Here is a 12,573-nt window from a genome sequence, read left to right as displayed (position 1 = left end):
GCAGATATTAAATATGCATTGATTTGCAAGTAAACAAACATTTAATTATTCTATACATTTAATACAATACATTTAATTTTTCTATAAAAAATGTGCCTTAAATAACTTCCGTATACTAAAAACAAACAAGTGAAAATAACATAATATATCATATAGTATTTAGAAAAATAACAAAATGTGTGTACAGTATTGTGCAGACATCAGTAGGTAAATGTGTTAACATTTTGAGAAGAATGCTATGGAAACATACACGTTTTATATAATTTGGGCATTAATTTGCATTATTAGTAACCAAAAGTATGGACAAATGTGGGCATGTGAATGATTCAACATTTTTGAAAAAATCGGAATGATTCAAATTCATGCATTTCATACCATCTATTTTATAGGCTTGAACTAGCTTGCCCCATCACAGCAGATTTAATACCTAAATTTTATTTAGATTTACGTAAGTGCTGTATGGTTGCTAGGGTCCTCTAAATGGTTGTCAGGGAGTGGCTAGACAAGATATACTAGTTGCAATTCAGAGCCCATTTCCTTTTCTAATTGACATTTGTCTCTACAATGTTCCAGAGGTAATCCTATCATTATTTTGCAATGGATGTCTATGAGGTGGTTGCTAGGGTGCTGTATCTGGTTGCTGATAGATAGATAGATAGATAGATAGATAGATAGATAGATAGATAGATAGATAGATAGATAGATAGATAGATAGATAGATAGATAGATAGATAGATAGATAGATAGATAGATAGATAGATAGATAGATAGATAGATAGATAGATAGATCATCTATGTTAGCATGTCAGCAGTTTATTTATGTGAATGAGAATATCTGGCTTCTGGTTTTGTGTATGATTAAATGATAATAATCCATCATACTCAGATTGCAATGATTAGCTGGTCATAGTAAATGATTAAGGTAATGAGGAAATTAATTGATGTTCAGCAGCATTACAGAGGTTAATGGGATAATTATATGAGTTGAAATGATTTAATTAACCTCTCACTCCAAATCTGTGTGCTTTGAGGTGAATCCATATGATGGAAACACAATGTTACACCAGTCTCTCAGCCCTCATTACAACGACAGGGTCAAAAGTCAACATGTCTGAGTCCATCTGCTGCTCACACACACACACAAACACGTGCGTTCACCAGCACCTCCCACACCAGCATGTCTGCTTTCATATGCTAATCAGATGGCCATAAGTTTTGCCATTTATACTCATCAAAATGAATGAAACACAGATGCACACCCAAAATAAAATCAAAAGAGCAGTTGTTTGGGATTGTTAAAAATGTGGTTCTTTGACATATAACTAAAAAAAAAAAAAAAAAAAAAAAAAATCACTGACAATTTTGCCACTGTCCTACTGCAGCATATGATTCTTAAGCACTGTATATAATGCCTCCAACCACAGCAGTAAGACTGACCCGGATTGCTCTAATACGTTGCTAAGATTGTAGCTTATCAATGAGGGTCAAACTGTTTTACCCACAGTTACACACTCAAAACTCAAATTATAACACTTCCTCCAATCCATCCCCTGTTGTCATATCAAAATACGACCATACATTAGTTTGGAACTTTTTTAGATTGTTTTGACTTATAAATGGTGCTTGATCTGTGCATATTTCTCTCCTGATTCAGATGAGACAACTTAACTGGAGAAAGCAATTTTATGGATATTACTTGTATTGACTTTGAAATTAAAAATATTTTAATGATAGATTTATTTCTTAAAAACAAACAGTTTATGGCTACAGAAATTGGACTGGATTTGTGTGGATTACTTGTCGATTATTGTGATGTTTTATCAGCACCTATTCACTGCAGAGGATCCATTGGTGAAAAGGTGACGTAATGCTACATTTCTCCAAATCGGTTCTGATGAGGAAACAAACTCATCTACATCTTGGATAGCCTGAGAGCGAGTAAAATTAAAACTCACAAGAACCTGATTAGAGACTTGACTCAGATTAAAGACTCAGCAATAGCACAAGTTTTCAAGGAAAAATAGTTTTCTGCAAATATTGTGACATCCTTCATGTATTTTCTAATATGACAAATGAGCTTTTATACACAGGGAAATTATTATTTTTGTTTGTTTTATTTTCTTTAGTTTTGTTCATACAAAATACTCTGACTTGAGGTTTTATTGGCCTTGGAAGACTTTAGACTGGACTTGAACTCATGACAATAGCCTGAGACTTAACCTCAGACTCATGAACATGTCTGGTCAACAAACAAACAAACAAATCCAGACCTATTCTATAGTGATATTAAAAGTTGCTAAAGACAGAATAAATTAGTTATGATCTCATTGATTGCATCAGCCAGTAAATCTCTATAATGACCAAAAATGTACAAATTCCTATGTTTCATATTCTTTGGCTTTTGAGTAAAACTTTAAAGAAATCACATTCTTCATTAAGGATAATAGAGGGTGGCCATTGCCAGAAAATCTCAATACAAGAATGCAAATTTCACGCAATATTCTTGATGTAACCGAACTTGGTTATCATACGTTGCAACAGGTTGAACCATTTAAACAACACTATTTAAAATTTCTTCATTAAATCAGTGCATTCATGATATCAGTTACTAGTTAAAATAAAGAATGTTTAATTTTCCATGCAGTTGTGGGTTTGACAGGAAGATTGTCAGCTGAAATGTATTAAGGACCATCTGGACTCGATTATCTGTTTAGCTCCTCTGCTGTGGGAATCTGATTCCACTAACCTCAGTAGTAGAACACAGTAGCTTGTTAGGATGTTAATGTGTTGGCACAAGCTTCTGTGGGTGGCAATGACTGCACAGTTGCTTTGAGCAATATGACCTAAATAGGGTTAAAGGTGAAAGGTTTATAAGGAAATAGTTTAGTAGCTGTTTTAAACATGGTCCTCACAATCCCTCCCTACCCCCCACCTGCTCTAGACACCTGACACAGACAACATATATGCTTAAAGACACACAATTCATAAACAGATGCATAGAGCAACTCTGTGCTAATGTTAAACAATAAATGATTGCTGATATTATTCATAAACTTAAAGCAAATGTATCTAAGTTAATATATGTTTTTCTTACCTACACTCCCCCAAAATATCTGTTAACTAAAAGCCCATTTCTGCCACGGGATAAAAAAAAATAATTAAAAAGGTAATTGCAACTTTTCAGAATTGCAAGATATAAACTCAAAATATAAGATAAAAACTCACAGTTCTGTGAAAGAATGAACTGTGAAATGTTAACTAGACGTTAATGAGATTTAAACTCAGAAAGTCAGTATTATCAGATATAGGCCTACCTGCAAAATTGCATGAGATGTAAACTCAAAACTGCAAGAAAAAATGTTTTGCAATCCTTTTATATCTCACAATTCTGACCTTTTCCCCTCAGAATTACAAGTTTAGCTATATCTTGCAATTGCAAGGGAAAAATCTTAATCGTGAAATAAATAGTTGTGATTTTTCTTTTTCGAGGGTACAAAATTCAGCGAAAAGGACAGATTGCTTTACAGCAGCAAAAGTACAGCCATTTACTGTAATTATGACAGTGATATATATACCGTATTTTCAATAGTGAATCCCACTTATTTAACTGTAGAGGGCTCCAAAAATGCACAAAACTACCAACAATATAGTTGCTTTAATTCAATTCCTAATCGTTTGTTGAAATGAATACAACAAAAGTATGTGTGCTTTTGTACAGAGTAAATTTAAAATAATAATAATAATAATAACTAAGCAAGTTATAATTATTATAGACTATATGAACGCAAGCCTATGCCTTTCCCTCTCGAAAAAGCATTTTGCATTTTTTTCCCCAACTGAGCTAATTTCTGCTATAGCTAAGCAAACCTATATACATACACATGCATGTACAGAGACAGAAATGCTAGAGAATTGTACAGAGAAATTCTCAAGGGACAAAGGGAGGTTCCCCAGTGTTCAGACTGGCAGTCTAGACGTCTCGCTCTGTGTCCTCTTCAATAAGGTTTCTCTTACTCTCTCTTTCTCTCTCTCGCTCCCTCCTGCAGAGGTTAAGAAAGAGAGGAAATTTTCACTTCCTAAACATGCAGAGGTCTTGCCACGTTGTGTCAGATACACTGTGGGTGAAACTCTGATCGCTCATGCTCAACAAGAACAGCAGGAGAAAACACACACATGCACATTCTCCACAAGCACCGCATGCACATTTTCTCATTAAATAGAACTGCTATTCCTGAGGAGATCAATGTTCAAAATTTGTCTTTGTACCATTTAAGACCAATATGTTGTGACATTTCTCCCTTTTAAAAATAAATAGTTAGAATTTTCAAACTTTTTTTTTTTTAATCCAAATGTAAAAACTCAAATTGATCGAAAGTTGTTGAGTTTCCATTGCACAAGGTCAGTGTGTTTGTGTGTGTGTGTGTGTGTGGCGGGGGGGCAGAGTTTTACTGGGGCAAGTAAGATGCTAAGCAAGTTAGTCAAAGTTGGGTCGTGTACAATGTATTGTGACAGCAGTGTGCTACTGTATTTAGGTTGTCTGTCTGCTCTGTTTCCCACAGTCTCTGTGTGGTTGGTCAGATCCTGCTGGTGGCCTGGCTACCCCTGACCTTCAACCTTTGGACAGGTGGCTGCCACACCGTTTAAAACCAGTTATTTGACCAGACTCACACTGAGGTCCTGACCTTTGCACCTTGACCCAACAGGCACCTGCTCTGGGCCCGCACTGATGAAGGTTCTCCTATCACAACAGAGTCATCTATCAACTGTACTCAGACTCATCAGAGAAATCCACACATTTATATGCCAAATACTAGACACTGGTGGCCAGGTTGTCATGTAATGGCATTACAGCAGGGATATACAGGTTCATGGAAAATAAACACTTTTTTTTAAAGTGCGTTTAGTATTTTGAGTGAGCTAAACTCACATTCACGTTGACACCATCTCAGATGCATATTTGTGCGAGAGGAAATAGTGCAGCAGTGATGACATATTCACCACAGGCACAGCTACACCTGGAGTCCCGCCCTCATCCGGTCCGACATTTACACAGCACCCACAATCCTCTGTGCTCACGCATGTGCACTTCAATCTGCCTTGTAACATGTCACACATTGTAATTACAAAAACAGATATTTCACATTCATAAAAGTTTTGTGTTACATTCAAAATGTTTTGGGATAAAGATCAGTTAAAATAAAAAATAATAAGGGTTTTAGCCAAAAAAATTATAATTTTTTGGAAATATTTGTGTTTTTGTGCCATGATCAATGTTTTTTTTTTTGTGACAAATAAATCACTATACACTGTGAGAGAAAAACAGTAGCACTTTACAATAAGGTTTCATTTGTTAACATAATAAAACTGTATTAGTTCAAATGAAACATTGAAACAATAAAAAATACTTCTAAAGCATTCATCAGTCTTAAGCTCAACTTGTACGAATGCATTATTAAAATCAAAAGCTGAATCTGTTAACATTATCTAATGGACCTGAGCTAACATGAACTAGGAATAAACAGTCATATTTTTATTAACTGACATGAACAAAGATTAATAAACACTAATATTAATAACTAATATTATATTAATTAATGGAACCTTATCGTAAAGTGTTACCAAAAACATCTGTACAAAAAAAAAAAACAGTTAAAACACCTGCAAATATCAATGAAGATATTAAAATATATTATAGAATATGCTGTATATTTATATTGGCCCTGAATTTACAGACTTTTCTTGTAGTTTCTTTTTTTTTTTTTTTGGTCAAAAACACTTATGATGTGATGTCAGAATGATACATTCTTGCACTGAAGTGTGAAATATCACAGCATAATATGGTTAAAAATAGGGATTTTGCATATTTGTATAAATAATTTTAGAAATACATCCAAACTGGCTAATATTTTGTTAAGTATCTTCTTAATTGTGGCAGTAATAAAATCTTGGACGCTGCAAATAAAAGAGCAAACCTCTCAAGTGTCATTTATTCGAATGATTTATTGTGGTCTCAGAGTAAGGATATTATAATGAATTTATTTGCACTGCCCAGAGCGAATGTTAAGTGTGGTGTGTTTGTGTGTGTGCATGTCACAGGTGGAGCATCCAGACAGACTAGTGCAAGCAATAAAGCCAAAAGATGACATATAATTTTATAATTTGTGGTTGGATTTAAGTCATCAAATGAGGACACAAAGGTGAAGTGTGATCAAGTGTTCATGTGTTCCTTTCACAGTAGTAAAATGCATTCTGACTGCATCTGGAGCAAATCAGATACAGAGCTCACCTTTGACCTGATGCTGTGTGTGTGTGTGTGTGTGTGTGTGTGTGTGTGTGTGTGTGTGTGTGTGTGTGTGTGTGTGTGTGACAACTAGCACTTTTAAGTTAAATAAGCTGATTGTCAATTCTTGTCGATCGGCGCTCTCTAGTGTTAATGAAGTGTGCCTCTGTCAGTCTGTGGTGTTGTCTTGTCATCTGTTTGTGTTAACAATCTTCGTTATATCTTCGTGATGACGATGATAATAATAATAAAGCTCCAATTCTCAGAACTTAGCTACGACTTTTGCCTGCTTATTAGTAGTTAGTGAGGTGTTGTTAAGTTTAGGTATTAATGGTTCAAGGATTTTAAGGGATCACAAGTATGCATGGTGATGCAGAAGGCGGTATTATTTTTATTTATTTTATAAGTTATTATAAGTACTAATAAACAGCCAATATGCTACTAATATGTATGCTATTTCTCAATATGCTATAGTAATATACATGCATTTTATAAATATGTCTACTAAATTTTCTTAAAACTGTTCTATTACATTACTAATGTTTAAAATAAGTGTACTGAATGTGCACTATACTTCAAATATGAAAAATATATAAAAAATGTACTTGCAGGCAATATGTAATATCAAAGACTATAGAATACCTTAGTCTTAAAGAGACTTTGGTAATATTAATGAAATAAAAGGAAACTTAAGTGTACTTACAGAGAGTTAATATATTTTATATGTACTAAATTGCAACTTGACATACAAATTTCAATAGTGCTTAAAATATATTTTAGTTTACCATAAATGCTTGTCATTCACCATTGCTTTACCCATATTTCAAAGACAATAAAAGAAATTATGAAGTGATGAAAAGATGTACTTAAGTTTTTGCTTAAGAGGGTCAAAAAGCACTCTAATGTTCAACTAATGGCATTTAATGTCAATTTAAATTATAATACATTTTTAAAGCATATTATTTCTGTTATAAATACTCTTTTTTATAAAAAAGTATGCTAAAGTGCACTTCAGAGAGATTCAACTAATATAGCATAATGTATATTATCTGTCCTGACTGTCACGTTTTCTGAACTTGTCATGGCTGTTCAGATCCTTCATAATGAGCAAGCTTGTGTCGCTCATGTCTGCTTGTTTCCACTTCAGAGCCCCTGTAGCCCGTTAGAAATACACACTGTCTCCAGCGCAGGACTGTGTCAGAGATCTTCACCTAACTCCTCAGATTCACCCCCCTCTGTGATCAGTCGCATGGCGAGGAGAACAAGGCCTCCTGTCAATCTCCATGCACCTGCTGCTCTCTTACAGTGTTCATTTAGCAGCACACTTTCACGGTCAGGAGTCAGAAGCAACCATGAGATGCGCACCCGAGAGGAAAACAATCCTGCTGTACAAATGTGTGATGTGTTTAAACAGCCTTTAGTGCTCAGATACTGTAGAGGAGCACAGATCTGATGTCTGGAGATCAGAGTGAACACAGAACAAGAGCAGTGTTTGCCCCGAGAGGTTGTAAACAACACACATACAGTAGACTACATTCAAAATATGTTTGAGAAATGTTGTTAAGGTTAAGGAATGAGGAATGATGGATTGTCAATGTATGTTTGGATCATGTATGTTTAAAGCTTTCTCATCTTTTTTTCCAGGTGTATATATTTATTCTGTTTTAGTTCTGTTCATTTCTGCCAGAGGTAAATTGCCATAATCCAGTCCATGTTTTTATTTAAATTATGTAATTTTATTTACTAAATTTTATAAATATATATTATGCTACTAGAAATAATTTTCACTCATAAATTGCTAGTGAATTTCACAGTTATGAAGAAACAGCAAGTAACACATTAAATTAAACATGGCATTTTCAAATAGAAAAACTGAAATAGTATTTTCTTGTAAAACATGCACCAAAAATCTGTTTTATTTACCACTTAAATAATAATAATAATAATGTATGCATTTTAAAAATTCTAGCATTCTAAATTCTGTGTATGATTCTGTATTTTATGTGAATTATAAATTACAAAAAAAAATAAAAAATTGTATATATTAATAATAAATTAAACACTGATCAGCGCATACACATACATAGAGCTCATCAAATATGGTAAACATGGAAGCGCAACCATGCTTGCTTGTGCAAGAACCAGTGAGGTTTTTATCCTCATGAGCTCATTTATGTGTGTTGATCAGTGTTTATATGAATAAAAAAGTGATCACTTTTATTCATGAAATGATCACGTGTCGTATCTTCAGAAAACTTGGATTAAAGTTGGATTAAACTTGGATCAACTCTGCTGATTTGATGCAGCAGAGGTTTGTTTGCGTGGACTTTCAATGGATGGAAAATTAATAAATGATTAAAAATGTCTTCATTTGTGTTACAGAGATAAACGAAAGTCTTTTGGGTTTGGAACTATGTGAGGGGGTAAATGACAGAATTTGAATTTTTGGGTGAACTATCCCTTTAGGTTTTGTGTTTATACAGAAATATACATTTAAAATTCATCCTACAGTGAGCTAAAACTTTATGATAAGACTATATGATAACACGCTCATCATTTTAGCCAAAATATCTTAGGTGTCTTATTGTTAATTATTCTCAAAGCATTTATAGAAAATTCATGTGCAGATTTCCAAACATACTGGTGAATGCCTTCTTGTAACACAAAACAACCCTTCCATTCATCATTCAGTTTGATACATTCTTCAAACTGGTGAACTGCTGAAAGAATCAAAATTCAGAAGTCAAGAGGAGAGATAAATGGCAAGCAGCTGTGTGAGATCAGGGTAAAAGCGCTGCTTCACACTTCCTTCACACACTCTGGAACTGAGCAGAATGGATTAACTAGTGCACAAAGCAGAACTTCTGCATTAACCTTTACAGAACGAGGCAGAGCGTATATGTTTGTGTATTTGAAACACAAGTCATGTTTTTGCCAGAACTGTCCTTGGAGAGTTAGTGATGACTGGTTGTTCAGGCTTTGAGCAGTTACATGGGACCACACACAGACTGACACAGTCAAATCGATTAAACGCACGCAGCCCATAACTGCGATTACAGCAGTCAGTGTTACTGAGATATGGAGAAGCCAGCCATGCTGAACATCACCCTAAATCTGCCACCACACACACGCACACATATGCACTTATTTTTCTGTCATGTTGAGGGCTTTCCATTGCCTTCAGTCAATGACATTCTCTATCCCCTAACATTCTATAAACATGTCTAAAATACATATTTTTAGTATGTTTTTAAGCCATTTTCCTTATGGAGACCATTAGATGCTCTCCACAATATTGGTAATTTCAGGTTTCACTGTTGTGGGAAGAAAATCATTAATCATTGATAAAAGCGTGGTACACTGAGCTCTGTTTAACACATTCTCAGAACCCCCCATAAATCATTTGGACATCAGCAGTTTTCAACTGAAACCAACAAAAAGAAAAAAACATCCTCAATGCCAAACATGTCTGTCACAGCAGGCATTGAGCAGAACTGACAAAGAACCCATCAATTACCATTTCTTTAATTACAGTAATTCAAACTGTTATTAGATTGTACTTTTGTGTCGAAAAAACCTGCTCTCTGAGGCCAATATAACTATTTATGCTGTGCAAATCCTTCTTTTGTGCTCTGTTATGTGTACAACCCAAATTCCGGAAATGTTGGGACGTTTTTTTTTTATTTTAATAAAATGAAAACTAAAAGACTTTCAAATCACATGAGCCAATATTTTATTCACAACAGAACATAGAGAACATAAATGTTTAAACTGAGAAATTTTACACTTTTATCCACTAAATGAGCTCATTTCAAATTTGATGCCTTTAGTTTACTTTTCATTTTATTAAAATTTAAAAAACATCCCAACATTTCTGGAATTCGGGTTGTAATAGTATTTGGCAAGACAGGTACTGTTGATCATGGGCTTAGTCCAGCCTGCATAAAGTTTATTAAATATCACATTATCCCAAAATATCTTAAGAGTATTAAAACTTGTAAAATTCAGATATTTCCAATTGTGATCCGTACAATCTGGTGTTTCAAAATCACAAATAAATCAATACCCTGACTAAAGTATATGGCAACAAAAGCTTAGAGCACGTATATAACATCTGAAATTTGTCGTACACAATCAGTGCTGGGTAGTGATTACATCTGGATTATTTAAACAGATTCCAAAATTAAGAGTTTGTGGATTACAGTTACTTATTATGGAATACATGATTCCATATTCACACAATAGCAATAAATGATTCATCATTTTTTCCTCTTTTAATTTTTTCTTTTCTGAAATAGCCCTTTGCTAATACATTTAGAAAGTCTTCCAGTTTTGTGGACCTTCACTAGTCACGTGGCTATAATTACACAGCATTTGACCACTTACAAAAATCATTTCAATTTTAAGAAGTTTTTTCTCAATATTTCAACATTGCATAAACCAGTGCTTCTCAAAGTCCGGACTCCGGTCCGGATCCGGACCCGGAGGGAATTCAATCCGGACCCGCTTCTATTTCATATTTCAAGAACACTAATTACATTTCCTACTTTGATAAACGCACGTTAAACTTGTAAATCATTTGTTTATTATTCTTATTTTTGTATGTCTTTTGGAGAAGGTCCGAAATTGCAGGCGAGATATTGAAACTTTTCCTTCATGACATTTGTTGTCATCATGACATCCAGTGAGCGTATGACGTTTGACGTAATCGGGCGACATTTCACAGCTAATATTTAAATTTTTTTGTTTTGTTTTGCTATCACTTATATTATGGCAATTTGTCTTATAGCTGTGCCCAGTGTACACATTTATTTGTGGCGGCTTGTCACAATATCAAAACTGACCGCTACAAATAGATTTTCCAAAAGGCTTATACTTCATTGAATAAACTGAGCACTGCGCGTTTCAAAAATAAAATGCTGCGCGGGTGTTTTTATATGAATGTATCTTTTAAAAGAACCGTCCGTTTTCTTCAGAAAAGCTTTGATGTCAATTTTCATTTGGTCTTTCCTGTAATGGCTGATAAAGTAGCGCTTATTTGATTACAGTCGTTACCGGGGAAACAGCTATATATCAGGCTCCAACAGCGCCTCCTGCTGGCAGAGAATCAACTTGCATTTGCTAGTCTGCGGGAAACACTGGTGTCTGTCAGCAAACATAAACAAAAAAGCATGCTTCAGAACTGTTTTGAGAAGGTGCTTAAGTTTTGAGCCATGTATTATTACTATGAATTAGGCTACTACTACTACTATTACTATCTTGTGCCCTGCAATAACCATTTACGCAAACTCTCTTTTGATATAAAGGGAAAAAAAGAGAAAATCGGCCCAAAAAATCAGCATCATGTATCGGCCATAGGCTGCCCTGATTTCTAAATATCAGGATTGGCCAGAGAAAAAACATTATAGGTCGACTTCTACTGCTCACACTTAAATTAATTGTTTTGCCACTTTTGCACTTGTTATTAAAGTATTTTGAATGCAAAGGGAACCTTTTTTTTTAAATGAGTGTTTATTTGTTATATGTTATGTATGTTTATTAAAAACTCGTTTTGTAATAACCAATTGTTCCGGACCTTTGACACCGATGAAAATTCAGATTTGGACCTTTGAATGTAGACTTTGAGAACCCCTGGCATAAACTATTGATGAACAAATTAATTTTTATTTGAATTATGAGTGGATTATTTAACCATACTGTCTCTGAATGCATTAAATGCGCAAATTCATGTTATTTCTTATATTCCCAAATGATTTTTTTTTTTTTTTGTCAGCCGAACCTCTTTACCTAATATATTTACTCTTGAGATATTAAGGTAATAAGTTAGTAATGAAGTAACACATTTGCATGTTCATGTTTCTCTGACATTGGTTAATGGTCACATGACATGCAGATAAACACATATTTAATCTTAGTAAGCGCTTTGATTGTTATTTTAAAATGATTTTTTTTAGCTTTACAATTTTATGATTTATTTACTTATTAAACGTACAACCCCCCCTACATTTCCTTTACAAACCTCAGTTTAGAAAACCTTGATGTAATGTTTAATGCTCTTGATCTTCAAAAATCTAAATTTTTTAACATCTTGTTGCAACATTTTACAAAAATCAACACTGAATATATTTGGTCAAAATCACATATATAAAATAATAGATAATAATAATAATCTGCATAGCACATAAAAGTGCTATGTAGGTTATTTAAGACAGTATTGGCTGATTAGACGGCCTGACCTAAAATGCAAAATGTTTGTCCCCTCGGCCTTCAGCGTTCCCACATCACAGACCTCA

Source organism: Barbus barbus, assembly GCF_936440315.1.
Source record: "Barbus barbus genome assembly, chromosome: 10".
In the NCBI taxonomy this organism is placed as follows: Eukaryota; Metazoa; Chordata; class Actinopteri; order Cypriniformes; family Cyprinidae; genus Barbus; species Barbus barbus.
This window is presented reverse-complemented; position numbering follows the sequence as displayed.